Genomic DNA, 23,848 nt, shown 5'->3' on the forward strand with positions numbered 1-23,848 from the left:
GCAAGTTTCTTTTGTGATGCTCTTGAAATTTATATTTTTGATTGATAGGTTGAATTACTTTAAAGTCTGCAGGTTATTCTGGACTATTTTTTTTTCAATCTTATTTTCCTATTTCTTTATTTGGCTATCTAGAAATCCAGAACAACAGTGGAAATCTTTTCAAGTAGCAAACATAACTAAACAAGTAACAAACATATCCTTAGGAATGTCTAAGAAATACTCTTCCAACAGATCACAATGTCAACTGCTTTATAAGACATTCACACAGGGCAGAGGCTACCCAAAAGAGTAAAATTCTTATTTTAAAATAATATGTGAATACCTTTTTAACCATGCATCGGCAGATGCTCTGAGCCTCAATACAAAACTGATGCAGATTTGAAAACTCTGTTTTGATGTTACGATGCAGGTATTAATACCACAGCTACACAGAGAAACTTTCCATATCTTATGGCATTTGAGTATCTTTGCTGTTGAACACACACTATGCATCTTTTGGAACAACTATGTCTTGGTTTTGGGAGGGTATTTACTCCTCTGTACTTTGTGCTGGCTCTCTTCCATTTCTCTATTCCTATCAGTATGCCTCATTTTCCGTGTGTTATTATTCATACAAAATATGGACTTGGCAGTTTCTGGCCCTTCCTGGATGTTTCCTGCTCTCTTGCCATCAATTCTATTCCTTTACTTATTCTAGATGTTTTCTCAAGCTTCTACTCACAAACTGCAGAAGACAGATTTGAGGATTTTTCCTTTCATGCCTTGCTGATCAGCTTGCTTGGAGGACTGGATGTGCTGCTGGAGTGCTGGCACATCACCTCCTTCATGGTCCATACTAATGGAGTAAATAATCTGAACCTGCTTTTAATTAAATGTTCAGTATAAATGATGGCACAGCTAGGTTAGACCACAGAAGTTCTAAAATTAACTTCACAGTGGATATACTTTTCAAACATCCTAGCTGGGCTGAATTTCTAAGGAGAAAGCAGGACCGGTGTGAGGTTGTTATTCAAGAGGCTTGTGGGTCTTCATCATTACAGATTTTCACTTCACCAGTTCACTTGCTCATGCTGCCTCCTGCTACAGTGGCAGAAAAGGAGTTACCAGACATCGGGTAGAGTCTGGTGTAGCTAATAACATAAGAACATTTTTTTGGATAAATGTTTTACTACAATTATACTCTGATTCATCTTCCCACAAGTTATACACATCAAAATAGAGTGTCTGTAGAGTGTAGAAGGAAACTGTAGTTGTGTGGTGGCCCAACTGCATCTGTTGATGAGGGCAATGCTAACTTAAGCAGCAGGTTTGGGTGTCACACATGATATAGTTTTATAGGCACAAGTAGGACATACAGCCCCAGAGACTTAGCAGTGCAGTAGTTTGTGGTTGTAATATAGGCTGAGTATCTTAGAGGAGTCTGGAGCCAATGTAACGTATCTGCTGTTGGCTGTAGGGCAGAGGTGGGATACCATTACCCTAGTGAAAACAGAGAACGGCTCTGTGCTGACACATGACTGTGATGCATCCCTATACACCTATATACATTCATCTCTGGGCATATACATGCTCTGTATAATTTTATGATCTTGTCACACACTATAAAGAGTGGGGAGGCTCTTGGCAGTGGGGATGGGGGAGAGACTTGGAAAGAGGTCTTAAAAGAATGGTTCAGACTATCCACATCAGAGGCTGTGAAAGGGGAACTTGCTGCAGGGTAGGCAGTGACCACATCTGTCAAATGTGCATCATAAAATTATGGTGAGACTGCTTTCCCAGAAATACCCCAGCAACTCACAGTTTCGTGACTGGCTCCTTGTCCTCTGTTAGTCATAATTCTGAGACAGTGAACCTGAACATAGTAACTGGGATGCAAGTTTGGATGAACAAATATATTAGGGTGGCAATCTGAATCTATCTGTGATGACAGACACAGCAAGAGAAAATGCATAAAAATATAAAATGAAGATTACGTTATCTTCCCAGTCTTCTTTCATTAAAAGTTGGCTCAGGAGTTCTCCAGTATACATACAACCTGGCCAAAAGACTAACTAAATCCACTTTTCAATGTTCAGCATTAAGACTATGTTCAGGTATCAAAAGCCTGGAATTGTTTTACCTGAGAAATCCACTTAGTCAACACTATTTGGAAATGAAAGAAGACTACAGTGTGACACTTAACTTTTAGTAGTTTTAATTATTTATTTTTATAATCATTCTCACTCAGCTGTTACATTTCAATCCCTTATTTTTTGTTTGCTTTTTAGAATTTATTCGAAGTCCATGGCCTCTAAAGCTATAATTAAGCAAAATAGCCAAGTAGAGAACTGATATAAAGCAGCTACTGACTGTAGACTCCAACAGAGAGAAGTACTATGCACTTTAGTCAATCAGTCACTTGAATTGACAGTTGCTAGGCCATATTTCAAAAATTCAGTGAAATTAATAGCATACAGTTACTGTGACCTTGCAAAATAAATAGCAATGCCTTGAAGACACATTAAAACATTTAAGGAAGTAGAACTGTTTTCTCTATTTTAAACAACATTTAATTCAATGGAAAAAAAGCCAAGGAATACATTTTTCCAGATGATTTAAGATGTAGTATGTTGATACTTATCTTCCAATAGCAACAATTGAAATATCTTGCTTGAGTAACCAGGCTGTAGACTTTATTTTCGCTATTAACCCATGCTGCTTTAAAACGTATTAACTACTAAAACCCTGCAATTCCTTCTGAACACAAAAACATTTGATTTTTCTGGATTTGTTGGGGAATTTTCTTTGTTTTGTTCCAAAACCTGCTACCAGGATGGTAATTAGTGCTAAGTCTATGCAAGAAAGTTCAGCTCAGAACTCTGTATGTAAGTGTCCAAACTTGTAAATACATTGTACTGAAATGTTCTCAGAGTATTTCAAGGAAATAAGGTCTGAGAGACCGCAACATCTTTGGTCTTAGGTTAAGCCTTCCGTAAAGTCAGACATGTCCTCAGATATAATTTTTCAGTTTGTATCTCTTTATCTATAGTACTGTTTTTTTTAAAAAAATCCTTAACAAATAATTTAAACCCATTGTTTAACCACAAATGGAGACTATTTTTGCTTAGGGAGTGTTTTGCAGGCTCTAGATCTGTATTTGATCTTCTCAGTTTAATTCAAAGAGTCTTTTGTCAAAATAAATAAATAAATAAAAACCAGATAAATAAGGTTCTGAATAAATATGAACCTCTTCTGCAAGGCAGAGCAAGACTATTATATTGCTTTAGAGCAGGAGACTGCATTCATGCTCAGAGAATGAATGATGCTGCTGCTTGAATGAATAAACAGATGAGAGTCGTTTCAGCCCATGGTCCATTAGGAACAGTAGAAAGAGACGCTCACTAAATTCAGAAGTGCAGAAATATGAGAAATGATGTATCTTTTCTGGCATTCTAGTTGTTTAATAGAAAGATATAAAGAGAACTTTTTAGACTGATGACCGAAAACTTCAGGGAATGGGGCTGAACCTCCACTCAGAAGAACAGAGAAGCTGCCCTAAGCACTCCTGGCGGCAGCCGTGCTCTTGTCTTACTGTGGCAACGCTGGGCAGGTAAAAATCAGTTTAACTGGACTGTGTCTTAATAAGGGGCAGGTGGTTATTATTAAAAAGTTATTTGCTATGTGCACCACAGTAGTATGAGACTTTTTTAGCCTACATCTTCAACTCTATTGTGTGCTTAATGCAGATTAATACTGAGTTGTTCAGTTGTTCTTGGCTGCTCGTAACCTGAGGGGACCATGGAGAGGCAGAACTGTCCTGGAACTGCTCTACATCAGTAAGGAACTCCTCAGCCCCAGAAGTTCAGAAAGACAAACATAATGCTAAAAATGCTTTTTTGTCCCTTCCTGGCATAGACATGGTGGTCCTACAGATCTGAGCCAATATTTCTAGAAGTATCAGATTTATGGTAGTGTTTGTCTTTCCTTTGAGAACAGGTCAGACCTGCAGTTCCAAATGAAATTTGCTCTGCCTTTCACCATCACCTCTTGAATGAATTGGCCTCCTTGGGCTTCTCTGATTTGCTTGGTAACTTATGAAAAGAATGCATTTTAGACCGGCTTAAATAAACCTGAGATTTTATCAGTTCCTAAATCAGGAAGATGCAGCAGTTAACGCAGCTCCCATTATAAATGCTACCCAGTCTCTTCATTTTGTCAAAATTTACTATTAAGGAGAGCAGAGGTCACAGTAAAGCAGCATATTCCTGGAGGAATAAACACAGACAGCACTGAATTACTTTGTTGTCATTAGAAATTGTCGAAGTCCATAAGGTTCAGGAGAGCAGACAGGTTGGCAGCTGCACAGAACCAGAAAAAATAAAGGTTCACACTGAAAAATGCAATGAACTTTTTTGTTTAGTGCACGTGGAGATATTCGGCTGAAAATAATGAATAGATGGGCTGCTCAGAAGGAGTGGGTTTTAGCTGCTTCAGTGGCTACAGTGGGAGAAGATTTGCTGGCAAAAAGGCTCTCCTCGGTGTTGAACCTTAGTAGATAATTTCACTGTGAATGGCCAAGGAACTTCATTTCTTTTGGGAAAAACTGATAATTAACATAAATATTTTTCCAGAAAACAGAAAAACAGTCTTGTAAGTATTAATAACCCATCTAGGTGCTGCAAGAAAAAAACTTTGATTCACTTTCTTTGAATGTGAAAAAGGTATGTGGTGATTTTTAAAGTCTTTTTTTAAAGAAGCATGAAGAGAAATAATTCTTTTGGTGAACATGTACTGTAGAAATACTAGTATGATCTTATTGTTCCTTCTTCCTTGTCTTTAAAGATGCTAGTCAGAAATATTAGCTTGAAATGTTTGCTTTGATAATGTAAGATGCATGAAAGGTTTTGCTTAGCCACTGCCTTGCTCTAGAACGATGGTCACTAATACACTCTCAAGACAGACAACCTTGAGGCAGTGACACTTTCTGGGGAGATGACCCAGACTCTAGACTGAAAGAATTCATTCTGGGAGATTTTTTTTACTGATATTCTGTAATGTTCTAGACAAAAGAGTTATTTTATTCATAACCAGTGCTTTGTGCAACAAACCCTTGCAGGTGTGTCTGCCTCCAACTCCTCCTTTGCTGGTCAGAAACAGTTCCTAAACCTCCTGATAAAACTGAATCCATTAAGGCTACAGCAACCCTTTTCGCTGCTGGATTGAAGTCTTCACTGAGTCATCTGTCTCTTCAGAAGGTATTCACCGTATTTACCTTTTCTTTCAAGACAGAAACACCCTTCCTTGCCCTTTCTTGTCTAATTTCCATTAGCCAGATGGAAAGTAAGTTTGACTGCCCAAGGCATGTGAAGTATAGCTCCTTAGTCCTTTCTGTCCCCCTGTGTAGATAACAACATTTCAGCCTCTCTGTCTCCAAAGCAACTGAATTTTAATTGACTCAACTGCAATATCCACATAAGCAGGGCAGGTAAGAAAAATGTCTGCCAAGTCTGTGTCTTAAGATCCTTCCTAATGATCACTGGTACAAAGAGAGCTCCTTCCTCAGGGCTGTCATGAACCATTACAAATGCTTATGGACTGTAAAGGTTTGATTGACCAGCCAGTAAAATTCTTTGTTGCTGATGTAACTTGCCCTCAGGACAAATTCAGATATTTCATCTTGTTTTAATAGAATCAAAATCTTCCCTTATATTTCTGGAATATATTCACAGAGGGAGGAGATAAAAAATGTACATATACACAAAAAGGAAAATTGCACTGTTTGCTAGCATATTATGCTAACATAATACATGGGCTAACATAATACATGGGCTACAGCAGGATACTGTGGTGCTGTGCAATTGATTTTACATCTCTCTCTCTTTAGAACTTCTTAAAAGATGATGGAATTTGGGCACCAGCATCATTTCCATCTAGCTATGAGGCAAAATACCAAACCTCTTTAACTGCCCCTGGAAATACACGCTTCACTCCCATAGTAAACTTCTGCAGGAAAAGTATTATTGTCCAAATGATAATTGCTCAGAATAGGACAGGCAATTCATCGTGTCAAATATTATATATACATAAAATATATGGGTATGTATGTATATCTTACATACAATAGAGATGATGTTACTGAACCACATCTGGAGATCTCCGTTACCAGCTTTAGTAGCAGTTTCCCTTAGCCTCATCCAGTGGCTCAGACAAGAGTCTCAAAGGGAAGATATCTACTCACCATTAGTGTTTTCACAGTTCTTGGGGAACTTCTGCAGTTGTGGCATTTGAGTACTAAACGAGGCCAACTATTCAGATCACCTTTATCTGAGAATTTAGCAGATTTCATGGTTCTGTGGATAATTAAAGCAACATCATGAAGATTAATACAGGTAGAGCTGAGCCTATACTTATCAACTGAGAGGATCTGAATAAGACATTGGAACTACACAAACATTTACAATAGTAGAGGATAATGCAAGAGGGAAAAAAGGGAGAGTTTGGAAGCACTAACATAGAAAACTGGAATTTTACAGTTTCTTGAAATTTTCTTTGTCCTGAGGTCTGGCAGAACTCTTAAGGCTTGCTCCTATCACTGCACTGAGATTCAAAATAACGAAGAATGCAGCCTTGATAATGTTTGGCTCATAGGAAATAGCTTGTTAGAGCGTGAGGCACCTTCCTGACGTGTATTTTTCATGTCCTGTTATAAAAAGATCAAAACATTATGAAGGATATGTATTCAGCTGAGAAATGTTAAAAATGTCACTTCTAGCCTATGACATCCTTTTGATAGTACATCTACTGCACACCTAAAACTGTCAGGCTTCAATGAAATTTGTCACCTATATTTTACACTTGTATTAAGTGAGACCATGAAAATTGACCTCTAGTAACACTAAGTTTGACTATTCTTATACATATAGCTGTTACCAGAATGATTTTATAAATCAAGGCTGTCAAACACATCCTGCTGTAATTTTGGGGGGAGACAGAATGCTACACTGTGTTTTTTAAAGCCAATTTCACTGTCTTACACTGTTATCTCAGGTCATATTAAATCATTTGCAGTGAATTATTTTTGTTAGGCAGAAGAGCTTGTCAATGCTGAAACTGAGAATTGCTCTGCTACATTAGAGGTGCAAAAGAAATCTAATTTATAATTGCATCTATGTATCCTTTGAAATGAAGTAGCTAATTTAAAAGTAAGCAAAGTGAAATGTTTAAAAGTGCGAATGCTGTCTCACCTAGCCATCTTCTAAATTCCACAGAAATAACAGCGTGGACTTGTGCATGAAATTCTGCAGTTTAGTTTTTCCTTTTACATATTTTGTATCCCTGCACAGTCTGTGATTTGGCATCACCTCAGCCAATAGTTCACATATGCTTAACTCAGTCTCGATAGCCTGAGCTTAATCCTCTGTTTAAAAATGGGTGTATGCCAGAGAACAAAGCTCAGCTGAGGCCTTCACAGACATATTTTACACCAGAACACATTGTAAATATTGAAAATAGTGATTTGGGGTGTGTGTGTGCCATATTCCTAATACTTTTGGGAAGGCACATAAAAATGTCTAGATCAAATGCAAGTTGGCTGAAATCCCGTTGCGCTCACTGAAAATGAGAATCACAGGGAAAAAGAAGTTCCTCTGGTACGTGGGTATAAACTTTGGATGAAATGTAAGAAAGGGATCTGAACAGGCTGGACCGCTGGGCAGAGTCCAATGGCAGGAGGTTTAACAAGGCCAAATGCCGGGTCTTGTACTTGGGGCACAACAACCCTATGCAGCTACAGACTAGGAGAAGATTGGCTAGAAAGCTGCCTGGAGGAGAGGGACCTGGGGGTGTTGGTTGACAGTGACTGAACATGAGCCAGCAGTGGCCCAGGTGGCCAAGAAAGCCAATGGCATCTTGGCTTGTATCAGACACGGCGTGACCGGCAGGTCCAGGGAGGTTATTCTCCCTCTGTACTCGGCACTGGTGAGACTGCTCCTCGAATACTGTGTTCAGTTCTGGGCCCCTCACAAGAAGGATGTTGAGGCTCTGGAGTGAGTCCAGAGAAGAGGAACGAAGCTGGTGAGGGGGCTGGAGAACAAGTCTAACAAGGAGCGGCTGAGAGAGCTGGGGTTGTTTAGCCTGGAGAAGAGGAGGCTGAGGGGAGACCTCATTGCTCTCTACAACTACCTGAAAGGAGGTTGTAGAGAGGAGGGTGCTGGCCTCTTCTCCCAGGGGACAGGACAAGAGGGAATGGCCTCAAGCTCCACCAGGGGAGGTTTAGGCTGGACGTTAGGAAAAAATTTTTCACAGAAAGGGTCATTGGGCACTGGAACAGGCTGCCCAGGGACGTGGTTGAGTCACCTTCCCTGGAGGTGTTTAAGGGACGGGTGGATGAGGCGCTGAGGGACGTGGTTTAATGTTTGATAGGAATGGTTGGACTCAATGATCCGGTGGGTCTCTTCCAACCTGGTGATTCTATGATTCTTTGATTCTATAAAATGTGCAACGTAATGCAAGAAATTTTCCCTAGTCTCTCTTCTCAGAAAAACAACGTTAATTAACTGAACTAGAAAAGGAAATTAATGAAGAGGAGGTAGGAGAGGAAACCCATGGTGTGTGGGTCCTTACTGGGTGTCAGTTGCCATTAATGGAATGGAATCAGCAGCATTGAGTTAGACCCACAACATCTACATCATGAAGGGAGAACAGTGGGAGAAGGGCCACCCACACGCTGCACCTCCAGCTCACTTGCTCTCTCACTTGTTGACCATAATTTTACACATTTTTTATCCTGAACAGGAGCTCTGTATTTTAAGTGCCTCATAATGTCATAAAACTAACTTGATAAATGTGTGTAACTTTAGCTCAAGCCTCTTGGAGTCTCAATATTTCACTCTAAGTTTTTTTCTTCTGAAATAGACTATATCATCTGTCAGCACTGTGTCAGGACTGTCTCAAACAGCCTCCACTCACCTGCCATTCAGTGCTTTGAGCCGTCGTCAGCGAGCTCCTTCTGACAGTTATTTAGAGGTCAGCATTTCACTGAGCAAATTGCAGGTAAGACTCCTGGAAAGGCAAATAAACAGTTATTGCTCATATTGTGAGGAGAAGTTATGATGTTAATTACTAAATTTCTTTGATGTGCTACTCAGACATGCTAACCTTTGCAAAAATTTCCAACCTGGCTGCCATATCTGGCAGTGCTGCACTTGGCTCCAGGGAAGGGCTGTTCTACTAGGACCCTTTGTACACATCTCCAGCTCTCATTAAATCAGCTTTGATGCTCCTGTCTTCATGGTGTGTTTTCAGAACATTATTCAGAAACAGAAATGCCTTTATCTCCCTTCCCTTTCAGGGAGTTTTCCTGTGAGCTTTGATACCCTGCTCAGGCTCACCTACTTTATACCAGTAAAAATCAGCTCCTTAAATGACATTTTTTGCTTCAGATTGGTGTGGTTTCTTGGGCTGCACTCAGCTGATGTGAGCTCATTATCAATCTCTTCCCATATTCCTCAAGTTCCTCTTGGAGCTGTTGGTAACTTTTTGAAAGTGTACTAAGATCCTTTCCATTTAGATCCTGCACATGACATAGTGATTAGCCAGCCTCCTCGTGCTGAAATCTCTTGTTACACAGATCTTCTGGCAATTCCATTATCTCTGCAGTTTTTCATAAAATATCATATCTGATATGAGCCCAGTGCCTGCTGTGATGATACACACTGCAGCCAGGGAATATCTGACAGGAACTGACAGATTGTTCTGTCTGGAGTAGTTCAAAAGCAAATGTATTCAAGTTTTTCTTTCTAAGCTGCTTTGATGCTTCCACCTATGAATTTGTTTTCTCCTTGTTAATATGTACTATAAACTCTCACTGTATCTCTACTTCCATGTTTAGAATGACCAGAAATCATATGTAGTTTGATAACACTAAATGTGCTGTTTGGGCTGAAATGAAGTTTCATTTTGACTCAAGCAGCTCTCCCCATTAATCTTCATATGGGATTTTGGAAATGTCTGTTAGGTTTATTTAGTTTTGTTTAAGTTGTGCTTAATATTTGCTGTGCTTTACTCCCCATTCACATCCATGTGTGTAGCTCCAGAGTAACTATTGTAAAGACAATGAAATTATGCATTGGAATCAGTTGTAAGAGAAGGAGTAACTGCAACTTCGAGGTTTAGCCATTAATCACATTTGCGTTTAGTGGGTTTGGATATTTATATCAACTACTGTGTTTAATTAAGGTATTAACAACCAATTAACATGACACAATGATGTAAACAAATGCACAGAACAGATTATGAATAGAAGTCATAGAATTAAAAAAACAATTCTTCTTTTAGCAATAATTCTTCTTTACTTCACAATCAAGATCCCACATAATTTTGCTCAGATTTCTTCTAAAATATCACTGTCAGTATTAAAATACGGTCAAAATCAACTGTCATTTCTAAAAAAAACCCCACATTTGCTATAATGCAGCAGTGCTGAAGGCACTTAAACTACTCCGCAACTATTGTATTTGGAGTATTATATATTACGAAGTGTGAGTTTCTGAACTCAAATAATATCTCCCACGCTTACGACTGTTCATTGTGACTTATTGGTATGTACAGGCAATGTCATTCCTGACACAAGTGTCCACTTTTGGCATTTGGACCTTCTGATTGTTTGCTGTTTGATAAATTGTCCTTCTGTCAAAATGACTGGCTGAAATTAGGGGGGATGATTGTATTCTGCATCGGTAGACAAGATGGAGTAATTCAGTAATTATCTGAATGGCTAAAAAGAGGAAATAGCGTTGTGGGAATCTATGTCCCAAGGGCGTACAGTGCTTTAAGAGTCTATTGAAAAATAAATAAGTTTAAAAACAACACAGCTCACAGGAACTGCACAGAGTAGTTACAGATACAGTTTGTCCAGCAGATGGTTTTCAGTGACAGTGGCAGACCCGATAAACTATTATTTTTAATTTGTCTCATGTTGGACATGGACTCAAAAGTTGTTGAACTCCAATAAGCAATCACCCATTCAAAACGTTAGTTCTACCAACTCCAAACCATAAATTACTTTTCCTAATGGGAGACAGAGCGTGCTGGTGTGAACTGATAAAGAAAACTTAGAAATATTACTACAAAAGAGACATTGTACCAGACAGGCAAAGGTTGCTTTCCAGCAGATAGTGTTTTACTCTCAAGAGATGAAGGCATTACTTTGACCATGTACACAGCATGCTCTGTCTGATCTGCTCTGGAGAAGTTCTCTTTTCTTCAGGTCATCTTCTACATGTTCTCTTCGGAGCAGATATGGGGCAGATCACTTTCATTCTCCCATACACTTTGCCACAAACACAATTATCCACAGGTTCTGCCTCAAGAAACGGAGTCTTACCACACTGGTTAATGAAAGATGTAAGGTCACTTTACGTCTCTTTGCCGGAAACTGAATCCCCCCAGAGATGCTGAAAATTTCATTTTGGCATCCTCAAGGTGAAGCAGGGAGGAGATTTGAGGGTGTGAGGGGCAGGATGTACTAGAATGTTTATTACCTTGCCCTTGCCAGAAAAGCTAAAGCATAATCTTTCTGGGCACTATTAGTGGTTGGGGTGAACTGGATTTATGGCTCTTAGTCACTTGTTTTGGAAGGGTATCTGAACTCATATATACATTGGAATAGAGTCCAGAAGCCCACTTGTGGCATTTATATCCCAGAATGAATCACAAGTTGAGGATATGATTCAATATCTTAAGCTGCATTATCAGAGTTGTGACTCACGGTCAATGACACTGAGTCTGGCAGCGTTCTGAATGATGCCTTCAGGAACAACAATTTTTGATCATGTTTCTTATGATCACGAGGTCAAGGTGGTACGTGTTCAGGTCATGATGTTATGTTATTGCAGTACAATCATCATGTTGTAAAGGAAGTGCTATGTTTCAAAAGAACCTGCAAAAACACATTCTCCCTATCTTTCATTAGCTGCTTGAAACTGTAGCGAGAATTTCATAATGAGAGACCCTTGAAATACCATGTACATGCTATTTTGTATATATAGTTGGCAGATAACAGTAAAAATGCTTGTTATCCCTGTGCATCCTCTACTTCTCGGTGTAGACAGAGGCAGAGAGGCAGCACCCGTTACAGCTCTGCTACCCTTTGCAGCACCATCTTGGCTTATATCAATCACCCCTTGCTAGACTGGCAAGTCTATATCCCTATACACTACAATGTTGTGTGAGTGGCAGGAACTGTAAGACTGGCCAAATAATAATGCTTCAACTCTTTGCTGTGCAGCTAGCAATGACTGCAGTAGCAGCAAGGCATTGAGGATTTGAGCTTCTTAAAGCAAAGACATTTTTAACAGGAAGAAGAAATAAAAAAACAAGAAAAATGTCATTTTAAAGCAAGGACATTAATAACAGGTTATCAGAATAATCAATTCTTACTGTAGGTACTCGGAATACACAAGTTACACAAGTGGCTTAGCTGAAAAAAAAGCCTTCGAGATCTTAAAATTACAATTTGGATAACATTATTAATTAAAAGACAATATGTTTCTAAACCTCCTTATATGATTCACACAGTGAATAGTGCCACCCACATCTAAAATGTGTTTGGCTGAACTGCAAAACATTAAAACCTGTGAAGAAAGCAGTCTATTGAATTTAAAGTGAGTGCCTTGTTTTGAGAGATAAACTCTCCAAGCTATGGGAAGCCGAACATGACTGCAAGTCTTGAGTGGCTGGTTATATCAGAGGTAAAATTAATTTCCTCATTGCTGACTCTTGTTAAATACTAAAAGGCACAAAGCTAGGATCTGTAGTGGAAGAGGACACGCAGGCTGGGAAATTCTTTTCTTCGTAAACTATTGTTTCAATAGAAGTTCTATTTTTCATGATGCAAGTGACCTAGGTCCTGAGCCAGCAAAATACTAACGTGCCTCATGGATGGTAGACCCACTGTATTTTCTGATTACTTATCTGTTAGGTATTCTCACAAGTATCCTGTGCTTTGCTTCCAGACGGCTGGTGTATCTCAACAAATTGACAAAGCCATAGTAACATCTTCCTTCCAACCCTTCCCTCCTAACATTCTGCTTTCCCTTCCAGAGTTTTGATGTGGTTAAGCTAGCCAATGCACTAGGGCTGTTGCTATCCATACTGATCAAATATCGGCTCATGATTTCTATGTGATCCCCTAGCTGCATGGACACGTGTTATCTCTGAGACTGTAAATGCAGCATGGCAGCAATTCCCACTTTCTGTTCACAGCCAAGAAAATAAAATCATGGTCCAGAAATGGTTCCAAGGCAGGGTAGTAATAAAACTACTAATGCTCATGTAGTAACATTAAGAATACACTGAGCAGCCCCAGATGATCTGTAGGAGACTGACCAATCCTGAAGGAGATGCTTGTAGGTAAACATGAGCAAATTTTATCTATGTGTCAAGCTGGCAGCAAGCAGACCAGGATAGAAACAACAAGTAATTAAGATACACCTCTAGCTTAGGTGTTTTATTGAGAACCATTCTCATTCACTTCTGCTGTGTTATAAACCCTTTATTAATGCTCAGGAACAGAGTTTCTGTGTCTTGGGAGTGTTGTGGTCTTAGTGTAAAAGAAGGATATTCAGCCTCGTCATCTCACAGAACGGCTTCCTTAGTCCAAGCTGGATAAAAATAGTTAAACCCCAAGCAAGCGGTGCTATGGGCTCAGTGCCTTCTCTGCTGTGAAGTGGTGTTTGTTTGTCAGAGGCAGACAGAACAGATATGGTTGATGCCAGGCTGACTAGGATGCACACAGTGAAACCTGTGCATTTGTCAGGAAAGGAATTTATGGGTTTTGTACAGACCATCTTGTTGAATTTACACAGATCTAAGCCTTCGAATGGAGCTCTTATCCAGGAAGAAGAGTTTCAGTTGTAGTAACCAATTATTATGGGTCATCGTGGGCCTGAGAGTTTTTTATTCTAAAAATCCTTTTGCTGTTTACACTGATAGTGATGGTGAAAATCTAGAAAATTACCAACTTTTGTTGGTAATTGTATATTCACTGGGACTCTCTTACATCCCAGCTCTGGTGTGGGGTTTTTTTTGTTTTTTCTGTGTTCATACTCCCATTTCTAAAATGAACTGCCAGTCAACCTCACTTAGGATTTATGTAAATCCTCCTTACAGCACACCTATTTCTCTTGTCTTCAGCATAACAGCAATAAAAATAAAAAAAAAAGAATACCCAAACACTGTATAATAAACTCAATACCATCACATCACTAGTAATGTTTTAGGTTTTGCCCAGTTTATTCCAAGAAAGAAAAGGCTCAGGCTAATTTTCTTTTGAGGAGAGATAAAATAAAAAGAACGTTTAAACACCACAGTGTCACTAGACCTCTAAAGGATATTCTCCCATCTCCACTGGAAGGCCAAATCTCTGCTGGTGAGATCTGACACAGGGCACAAGACTACCAGTGGTGTTTCTCTTCTGACTTTCACATCACTTTCTGTTGCCATCATTGTTATGTAAAACCACCTTTTCAACATATTTTCATTCTGAAAATCTTAAAGCTGTCCTATAGTATTTCATTCACCATCACACAAGTATTGTGCATGGGTCTTTCCTCTCATTAAGCTGTATGGGAGGAACGAAATGCAAAAGAGAGAAACACTAGAACGGCAAGGGTTATATTCCCACAGACTTTGCAGTTTTTCTGACTATTGTTGCAATCTGCCTCCAGGGAGCTCCAGGGAACAAGATGCATCTCTTGCTGTTGCTCTTTTGACCTCCAACACTGCTTTGTTGACCAATACAATATCTCTCAAAGGATGGCATGGCACTGCAACTGGTTTGGAACCTGAGAAAACCAGCTCTTTGTGTAAACAGACTCCATTTTCCATTTGTCCTTTCAAGAAATGTCACAAATGATATTTTTTTTATAGTATTATCTACTAGCCAGTGCCCTCCACTTTGTACAAACCACAATATAGAGTTATTAACACTATTGAAGGAAAGCATGTAATGTAATATCCTCTGCTCAGTTTCCTATTTTATACACTTTTGTACTTGACTGAGTAGATTAGGTAAAGTACAATAATTTATAAAGAAAGACTATTATACAAAGAAACCTATTTTATTTTGTAGCTTCTCTGTTCATCTCTGTCATGGATCTGCTCCCTTCTACTGCAGTAGAAAAGATATATCCAAATTAATATTCTAAGCTGGAATTTTCGAAGCAGACTATGGCAGTGAAGTGTCCAAAAAGAACTGACACTCAATGGGAGCTAAGTCCTTAACCACTTCGAAAATTCTTAGCCAAAACCCATTAATGCATACTTCAAAGAGATAATATTCACAATTCTAGGAGTCATTTTCCTAACAGCCTTTCATTCTTATTTCTAACAGGCCCTTGTTCCTTAGATCCAAACCCCCTGTTGGGGTACAAACCCAAATTACTTCCACGTCCTTTGTAATTCAGACCTTAGCTTTAGCTCTGACTTTTTTGAGGCATTTGTTTTTATATTTAATGACACATAAAGATCTGTGTCTAAAAGGGGCAAAGTGAAACTCTTTACTATTACCTTTCCATTTTCATCTTGTCTCCCCAGTCATTATGCCTCTTATAAATGACCACAGGCACCAGTTTATCTAGCAATTTTGACTCCTCACTGCGAAGAATTAATTAATTCCCATGTTGAGCCACTTGCTTATGGTCACTTCTAATATTTTGGCAAAAAGTTAATTCACCTCCACCAATCCAATGCCCCATTTTGTCACCCTTTCCTTCTAAAACACAATTCTACAGTATTCGTAGCCTCTAGTTTGCAGCTTCTTATATTTTTTTACTTCAGTCATTTATACTAATCCTCCTCCATCCTGAGGAGACTTCATTGATTAAATATATCAGCTAGAAAAGATGTGATCTGACCTAATTTTTGTAATTAGCTTTTCAAATAACACACTAGAAGTCTGGCTTTAATTGTATCAATAGTCAAATGATGCTGTAGTAGCAAAACCTTACTGAGAATATGCTACACTGTATTGACATCTTGTGGTTGGTTCATCATAGTGCAAAGTATTCACCCACACTAGTGTAAGCAAGAGGGTTTGTAATATAAAACCTGTAGAAAGAATATTTTCATTTTAAGTACTCAAAGTGAGCTGTAGCCTGATAAAGGGTGTTTAGATCAAACTCAATTTTAACTTTAAGTCCAATCCCAGTCCAAATTTAAGCATTCATGTTCTTCAGTGCTAAACCGAGGACCAAGACCTGTGTATTTCCCACTGTCACAGCAATTCATATCTCTGTGGGATCCAGCCTTGCGGGGAGTGCCCTGAGCTTACCTCAGATGGCAGCATCTCCAGCTGACATGTCATACCTCTGCCTCCATGCTAAACTTAGTGAGATAAAGAAGGAACAGCTTTGTATGCAATGGCAACTGCTGCCAAAATAGAATAAGATTTAAATTATATTTGCAGAAGTAAATGCAATTTTTGGAGTATGCATGTGAAATAACACTCTGGAAAGGTCAAACGGAATGATGGATGCAAGTAGTATTCTTTACTGCCTACCCAATGAAGATGAAAAGGCATGATGCAGAAGGCCTATTTAAAACAAGAAAATGGGCTGTGACATAAACCAGGGGTAGCTCACCTGCTCAATATGTAATCATTGTGTTTGAAACCATTTTTCATAGAAACATAGAATCATAGAATCACCAGGTTGGAAAAGACCCATCAGGTCATTGAGTCCAACTATTCCTATCAAATACTAAACCATGTCCCTCAGCACTTCCTCCACCCGTGCCTTAAACACCTCCAGGGAAGGTGAATCAACCACCTCCCTGGGCAGCCTGTTCCAGTGCCCAATGACCCTTTCCGTGAAAAATTTTTTCCTAATGTCCAGCCTGAACCTCCCCTGGTGGAGCTTGAGGCCATTCCCTCTTGCCCTGTCCTCTGTCACTTGGGAGAAGAGGCCAGCACCCTCCTCTCTACAACCTCCTTTCAGGTAGTTGTAGAGAGCAATAACATCATACAATCATCCTGACTAACACATACTACCACAAATATACAAAGAAAAGAAACCTGCTGAAATGTTAATAAAAGGAAGGATTTGAAAAGGGTTCAGACAAATCAGTTCTAAACAGTGGTCTGCCCAGTAGTCAGTGAATCACTGAGCCACATGTAACACTTTTTCAATTTACTTAACTGGAGTGACCAAGAAGCGTGGTCCAGGCCACACAGAAAGTCTAGGAAACTAGAAGAGATATGAAGGCAACACTAAACAACTCAAGCTTTGTTTTTCTTTTTTATTCTTCCATTCCTTTTTCAATCTAAGAAGAACCTTAATCTCTTAATTTTCTTTTAAATCCCTGCCTTCTTGTCGTTTGGGATCCAACCTCTTCCTTCCTAACACATGTTCTCACATCCCCTCTGCTCTGCTTCTCATATAACTACAGGAGGGAGCACAGTGGCTGTCTGGATAAAAGCCATCAGCCCAGCTCTCTCTGTTCTGTGGTTTATGAAGCTCTTGCTATGAATGCACACTGACCCATGAAAATGATGTGAAAAAAATTAGCTTCACCACCTGTTGCTAATGTAATGGCTTTAATTACTGGCAGACAGGTTGTATTATTCTGAGGTCTATTACAAAAGGAAGATTTTTTTTCCTCTGTGGGAGACCCTTGTTGAGACTCTTGTGGTTCCTCAAAGGCAAATAGCTACAAGTGACAACCCTGTGCAGTGAAACCCTCTGGTTCCTTACAAACTCTTTTATCGTTCTCTGATGTGTTAATTACTTTGCCTAATTGACCTGATGAATTTATCTCAGCTATATACTTTCAAACCATCCACAAATTGACCATTATGTCAGCAGCTGCTTTGCCCACAATGCTGTTATTTGCCCCTATGCTGGATGGTGCTTTTGCTACCTTCATTCACACCAAAAGGAAAGGGCAGGAAAACTCAAGCCATACTTATTCCAGATACTCACTGTAACTGGGAAGATATCTGTGAGTACATCCTACGTGGGCACTTATTTCCAGCTATGGCCTTTTCCAGTTAAATTGTTTCTATATGTCTGTATATTTGAAAATTTCAGTATTACAATAAGGGTGAGACAACAGGTTTGATTGAACACAAGTACATTTGAGCTAGATTTTATCCTCGGTACATGCTTCATTCTAGGAGAGTGGGAATTAATGTTCTTATTTATAGTATGATGTCTGCTGAGCAGCCACTGAGCTCAAGAGGTTAAACTGAACTTCTTGGTCAGATATTGACCTAGTAGTATCCAGACAGAGAAGGGAGTGGGCAAGAAGAAAAAGGAAGAATCTTGTGCTATCCTCTGTATTCACTGGTGGGACACCTTGATCTAAGATCTGGACCTGTTTATAGAAAATTAGTTATTTGCATCATCTGAAGACATGTGGGCAGGCACTACCCGTGCGAAGAGAGCAAAAGCTTTTTCCTTTCTCATGGTTTCTCTGGTTAGAAAAGAAGAAGAAAAAAAGCAACCTCTGTGCCCCAAAAAAAACCTTTGCTTCCTTTGTGGCTGTCACAGAACATAGAAAACTCACTGGCTGTTGAGGATGGAACAACAACAGATACCAGCTTATTTCAAACCATGGTATCTGTACAGTTCCATAGTGATTACGTCACAGGAGCTGATCTGCACTCAGCTGCAAGCTAGTAAGAATAACTGAGTGGGGATGATGCTACTACAAGAGTAACCAGAAACTCTTAGGGTTCAAGGGGAGGGTCCTGTAGTGTGCATACACTCACCTGGTGAAGTGTGGACACAGCCCTGAGGAGAAGACCATTCTAGGTATCCCTGCCATGGGGAGGCCCTCACATCTCAGTTCCACTGCTTCAGGAGAACTCAAAACAGCCCCTGAGAGGGCTTTTTTTATGCTCAAGTTGGATTTTGGGCTTGTGGTCATATATAGTCATGGTGGCACCTACTGGCTGGAGTGGTCTCTGAGGCAGCCCCAGGGTGGAGTCTGTAACCCATCATAGATCCCCCGCACCGTAACTCAGGCTTCCTCCCTCTTGGAGCAGGTGTACCTGCCACCGTGGCAAGACAAATAGTTTCAAGGAGCTATCTAGTGAAAGCCAAGGGCAACCAACGTGAGATGGACAACAGTAGGTTCAATTCTCCCCCAGTGGAATACCACTGCATAGATAATTGTCTCAAGACTCCAATATAAATACACTACTGATTTAAAATATGCTTGCTTAGTTAACTGAGAACTGTTGGAAGAGCAGTCAATGGCAGAAACCTGTGAGATGAAAAAGCCAAACAAGGACATAGCTTAAAGGCAGGACTAATGGCCTTATCTTGGCAAGCAGGTGCTACAAGAGTCTGAATTTGGTGCGATAACTTACGCTGTGGAATTGTGACCAGTTAAGAGTTGGAAAAAAGAGAGAAGATAAAACAAATGGAAGAATAGGAACAGGAAGGCGTGATGTAAAGAAGATGTAATCTTCCTCTCACTTTTCTCTCACTTTTTCACCCCAGTGCAAATTTTCTGTATAGAGTAGTGTAGATTGTTTTCATTGACATCATTTTCAGCTACATTGGAAGGTCATTTGTGCCATTGTTATAGACATTGCCTTGTTGCCTGCAGCATGCAGCTCAGCTTTTGCAGGTCTTTTTCCTAGTGAGCTCTTCATAGTCCCAGTTTTTGTAATGATAGGGCTATTATCAGTTGTGTTTTGTACTGGGGAAAGGAAAAGAGGTAAATACAATAATTACACCTTGTGTGGCTGACTGCCCCCTTGCAATGTCTAGGAGAAACACAGTGCTTCAGATACTGTGCTGCAGCTGCTGGCTTCTCATTTCTGGGGAGTTAAAATGCAACAATGTGTAGCATTGTTTTACCTAGCATTATCTTCAGCTAATGTTATTTTTTAAGTATTATTTTTTTGCACTGTAAAGACATATTTAGGAATGATCAGAAAAAAATGTTACTACTCCTTAAGGAAGACATTTAGGTTATTAAAAGGTCAGATTATTAAAAAAATATTCCCCAAGCAAAAGCATATTATGGTACAAACATTCTAACAGGAGGACTTGCTCATATACCTGAGCACATGTGTCTGTTTAGAAATTTTTACTATTAATTTTAAGTTGTGCCTGCAAATTATTTTGCTGTCACTGTTACAGCCTGCTTTGTTTTATTGATTTTTCCTGGTGATTATCATAGAGGAAGAGCATAAAAGACACTCTTCAGACCTGTATTTCTTCATGTGGCCATGCAGGGGCACAGGAGACCAGAATCACTGCAGAACTGTGCTATGCATTTGGTGATTTTGAGGCAGAACTTTCCTCAGGTACAAGGGTTATGAGACTGACAAATGGATTCCCACGTACTTCAGTGCTTGGACTGATCCCTGTTGCCACAATGCCCCAGGATGGCTGATGTTCACTCTGGTCTGAGGGACCCAAAGGCCCAGACCCATGCCAGCAACCTGTTTCCTGCAGACTTGCCTCTATGTGCCATTCCACTGGGGCAGCAGAGGGATGCCTGGCTGTCAAAGCTGCTGCCCCTCATCTCTCTCTTTCTTTCTCTTCCTCTACAGGTAGCTGATAGGCAGCATTATTTATGAAATGCCCCTCTACAGCTCCTGTATGAACTGTCTGTCCCTGGCTGCTGGTACATCGAGCCCCTGGCAAGACAGCAACTGCTCACACGGTTGTCCCTGTCTGACTTGCATGACTGAATGCTTCTGCTAACCCATGTCTTGCTGCATTAGTGGCAGTTTTGGCAGGCCCACAAAGCCTAATACCTACTCTGGGAAATAGCAGTAATTTCTTTCCTTGACTATGAAAAGCTCAGAGTGCACAGTGTGTGAATTTACAAGCTTTTCTGGTATTGCCTCTATTAATCAGGCTCCTGGACTTCAAAAACCCATTTCAGACTTGGTAAGGAGAGGATGTCTGCAGGTCCTCACTGGTGATCTTTAGTGCTCAGTGAAACCATCCTCAGGGCAGATCTTTGTCATGTGTCAGATGAATGGAAAAAACTGGTTTATTTGGGTGGGGAGTTCAGTGTGATGAGGGCTGTGTCCCTTCCAGACATTCTCTAGACTGCAGTAGTTCTTTGACTGCAGCAGCCTGGCACACTTGCAGGGCAGGCCTCATGAGGCCCTATAAGCATCTAAGAGGCAGATGAGTCCATTTTGTGCAGCCCATGCTGGGATAACAGTGCTTGCTCTACTCCAAGGAATGTTACATCTCATACTTGGATCATTTCTACTGCAGGAACCATTTCTTCCCTTGGCTGTTCCCTGGCAGCAAGGAGAAGTTGGAAGGGCAGTCAGCCTGATTGAGGATACTTAATAGCTTTGACTGGATTTTATTTCATGCTTTTATGTCTCCTTGGGGTGAATGAAACAGATCCCATTTTAGAATTAATTTTTGTTTTTGAAATTGAACTTCAATCCCATCTCTATAACTCTGAGTCCTAGAAGAGTCCTAAAACTGCAAGCCAAGTTTAAAGGAAAAAAAGCTGAAAAGTCAGGTTGAATTCTGACCACTTCCACTGCCAATGCCACCCCTCCTGCCTCCCTCTTAAGCAAGAGAAGACATACAAGAGTTTCTTTTGAAGGCACAGATACATCTTCTGTAGAGCATAGTACTAAACAAACAAGAACCCAGGATTTGGATTTGTTTATTGTGGTCCAAAGATTGATAAAAAGCATAACTACACAATTAATTGGTTCAAATTACCCTGAATGATAACATCAATGCCAGAAACGTCTTCATGTGTCTAGGACTAAACCCTTCTCAGGATACCACGCACATCCTGTACTGTGGAGCCCACAATGACGACTACGAGCAAGGAAAGAGCACACCCTCCAGATGGCGATAAATCCACATTTTTCTCCATTTTTTTTTCTCTAAATGGAAAGAAAAGATAATGTTTGGGTTTCTGGACAGCAAAAGCTTATGATTTAAAATTTATGTGCAAACATTTGATTTCCCTAGAGTATTTATTTATAGTGAAAAATTTTCAGTGTGTATAAATATACACCTATACCTAAAAACATATGTCTTTGTATATATACGTAGATACGCTCACTTTCTTCTCTCTGTAGTCATGCAAGCTACATGTCTGCATTCTGCTCTTCTGTGCTTAGGCAGAACTCTTGCAAATGAATAAAGAATTCATCCTGATGGGAAGGAAAACAGAGTGATGACAGCAGTTTGATTTCTAGTTACTTAATCCATCATGATTAACTACTGACATTGAAACAATTGTGTTTAGTCTCTGCAGGGTGTCTGATCCAGAGATGACCCCAGTCAATGTTGCATAGGAGGACAGATTCAGATGGTGTGGAGATGGGGACTCACATGGGAGGGTGGGGTGGTCTTCCTTCCCCAGCCACACTCCGTGCTGTTTTTTAGCCAGCTCCAGCACAGGAGAGCGGGGAGGCAGGCTGAAGGGAAAACTGGTTGTGACAGCAAATGCAAAGGAGAGTCCTCCTTGCCTCTTGTTACTTGTAAAATGTGAAAGGGCGAGCTGGAAACAGGTGTATCACTCAAAAACTGGTAAAGTTTAAATCAAATTGTGCCTGTACAGGGAACACATTGTCTTGGCTATCACACTGCAGCAGATCTGGCATTTTTCCAATGCATTCCAGATTCTATAGCAATGTAAGATACATCAACTGCAGTTTAGATTAGAAAAAAAAGAATGCCTGACAAAGCATTTTTGAGTTTACTACTTTGTATAAACTGAAATGAAATCATTAGCCGCATGCATGTTTTTCTCAGGATGCCACCTGGCCTTTGACATGCCTTCTGGTGGACTGTTACCCATAGCACACTTGCGTTTACATTTGCTTTTCTGAATCTTAGGTTTCTGCAACACCTTCGGAAATGTTCTGATTCACCAGCCCGGTGGCACTTGCTAGTCAGTGGACAGCCAATACAACACCAGATGCTTTTTGTAGAATATGGTGCTTTGCTTTGATGAATTCATGAATTATGCAGCTGACCTAATATCTTCAAATATTAAAAGTGGAATTTCAGCTTGCACAGGTAAAGGAAAATCAATGGTTGAGAAAAACCAATTCAAAATAGCACCACAGAACCAAGATGAAATAATTTAGTGTATAATTCAAACAACATAACTAGGAGCAACATCTCTATTTTCTGGTGTTTGATTTTTTTTTTCTTTGAGCCTATTTTTTCGTTATTGGAGACATGAATGGTAACTAAAAGCAACAGTGAATTATGAGGCCATTAAGAGCGGAGTATAAAAGTTAAATCATCAATGTACTGTAATATATGTGACTGAGATCCTAAGGCATATTTAAAGAAAACTCAGAAATTAATGTTATTTCCATGTCAGCCATTTTATTCAATATAAACCTCATTTGCTAAACATAGCTTTCCATATTCCAGTTAATACTCAGTTAAAAATTTAGTTTGTGTTTCAGATCAATATATTAACTTTTGAGAGCCATGTTGTTAGTGGCCTCAGGTGAAAAAACTACATTAAAGCTTGGCTAAAGGTTAGGATTTCATCCTGCAGAAGAAAGGGTGATGTGTTTTGGGTGGGCTTTCTGAAGTCAGAAGTTATTTTTTAAAAGAAGTAGCATAGTCCATCTATGCAGCCCCTTTGGGAGTCTGAAAGAATGATGTGCCTAGCTATCACTAAATCAAGATTTGATGTGTGTAAGAACCGATCAGCTGTCGTGCCTTCTGGAGCTGAACTTGCTTTTAGGACTGCATAACACCCCAGACCCCCATCTTAAATTAAATATAACAGTGAAGGGATCTCTTTCCATTTTTCTTTTTAAAATCTGCTGTTCTGTTGTAATTCCACCATGTATATGATTTACGAAGAATGCATCCCTTATAAAGTGCATTTA

The 23,848-nt window shown here is 39.8% G+C and overlaps 1 long non-coding RNA gene across 1 annotated transcript in view; it reads right to left on the minus strand.

The window, feature by feature from the left end:
* The window catches only part of LOC138724577 (uncharacterized), a 52,277-nt gene extending 31,183 nt beyond the window's left edge, over positions 1-21,094 (minus strand). Inside the window, exon 1 of the long non-coding RNA XR_011338079.1 lies at positions 20,889-21,094. This is a non-coding gene — a long non-coding RNA (uncharacterized lncRNA). The remainder of the gene's footprint in view (positions 1-20,888) is intronic.
* Positions 21,095-23,848: the final 2,754 nt, after the last annotated feature.

This window comes from Phaenicophaeus curvirostris, chromosome 10 (genome assembly GCF_032191515.1).
Source record: "Phaenicophaeus curvirostris isolate KB17595 chromosome 10, BPBGC_Pcur_1.0, whole genome shotgun sequence".
In the NCBI taxonomy this organism is placed as follows: domain Eukaryota; kingdom Metazoa; phylum Chordata; class Aves; order Cuculiformes; family Cuculidae; genus Phaenicophaeus; species Phaenicophaeus curvirostris.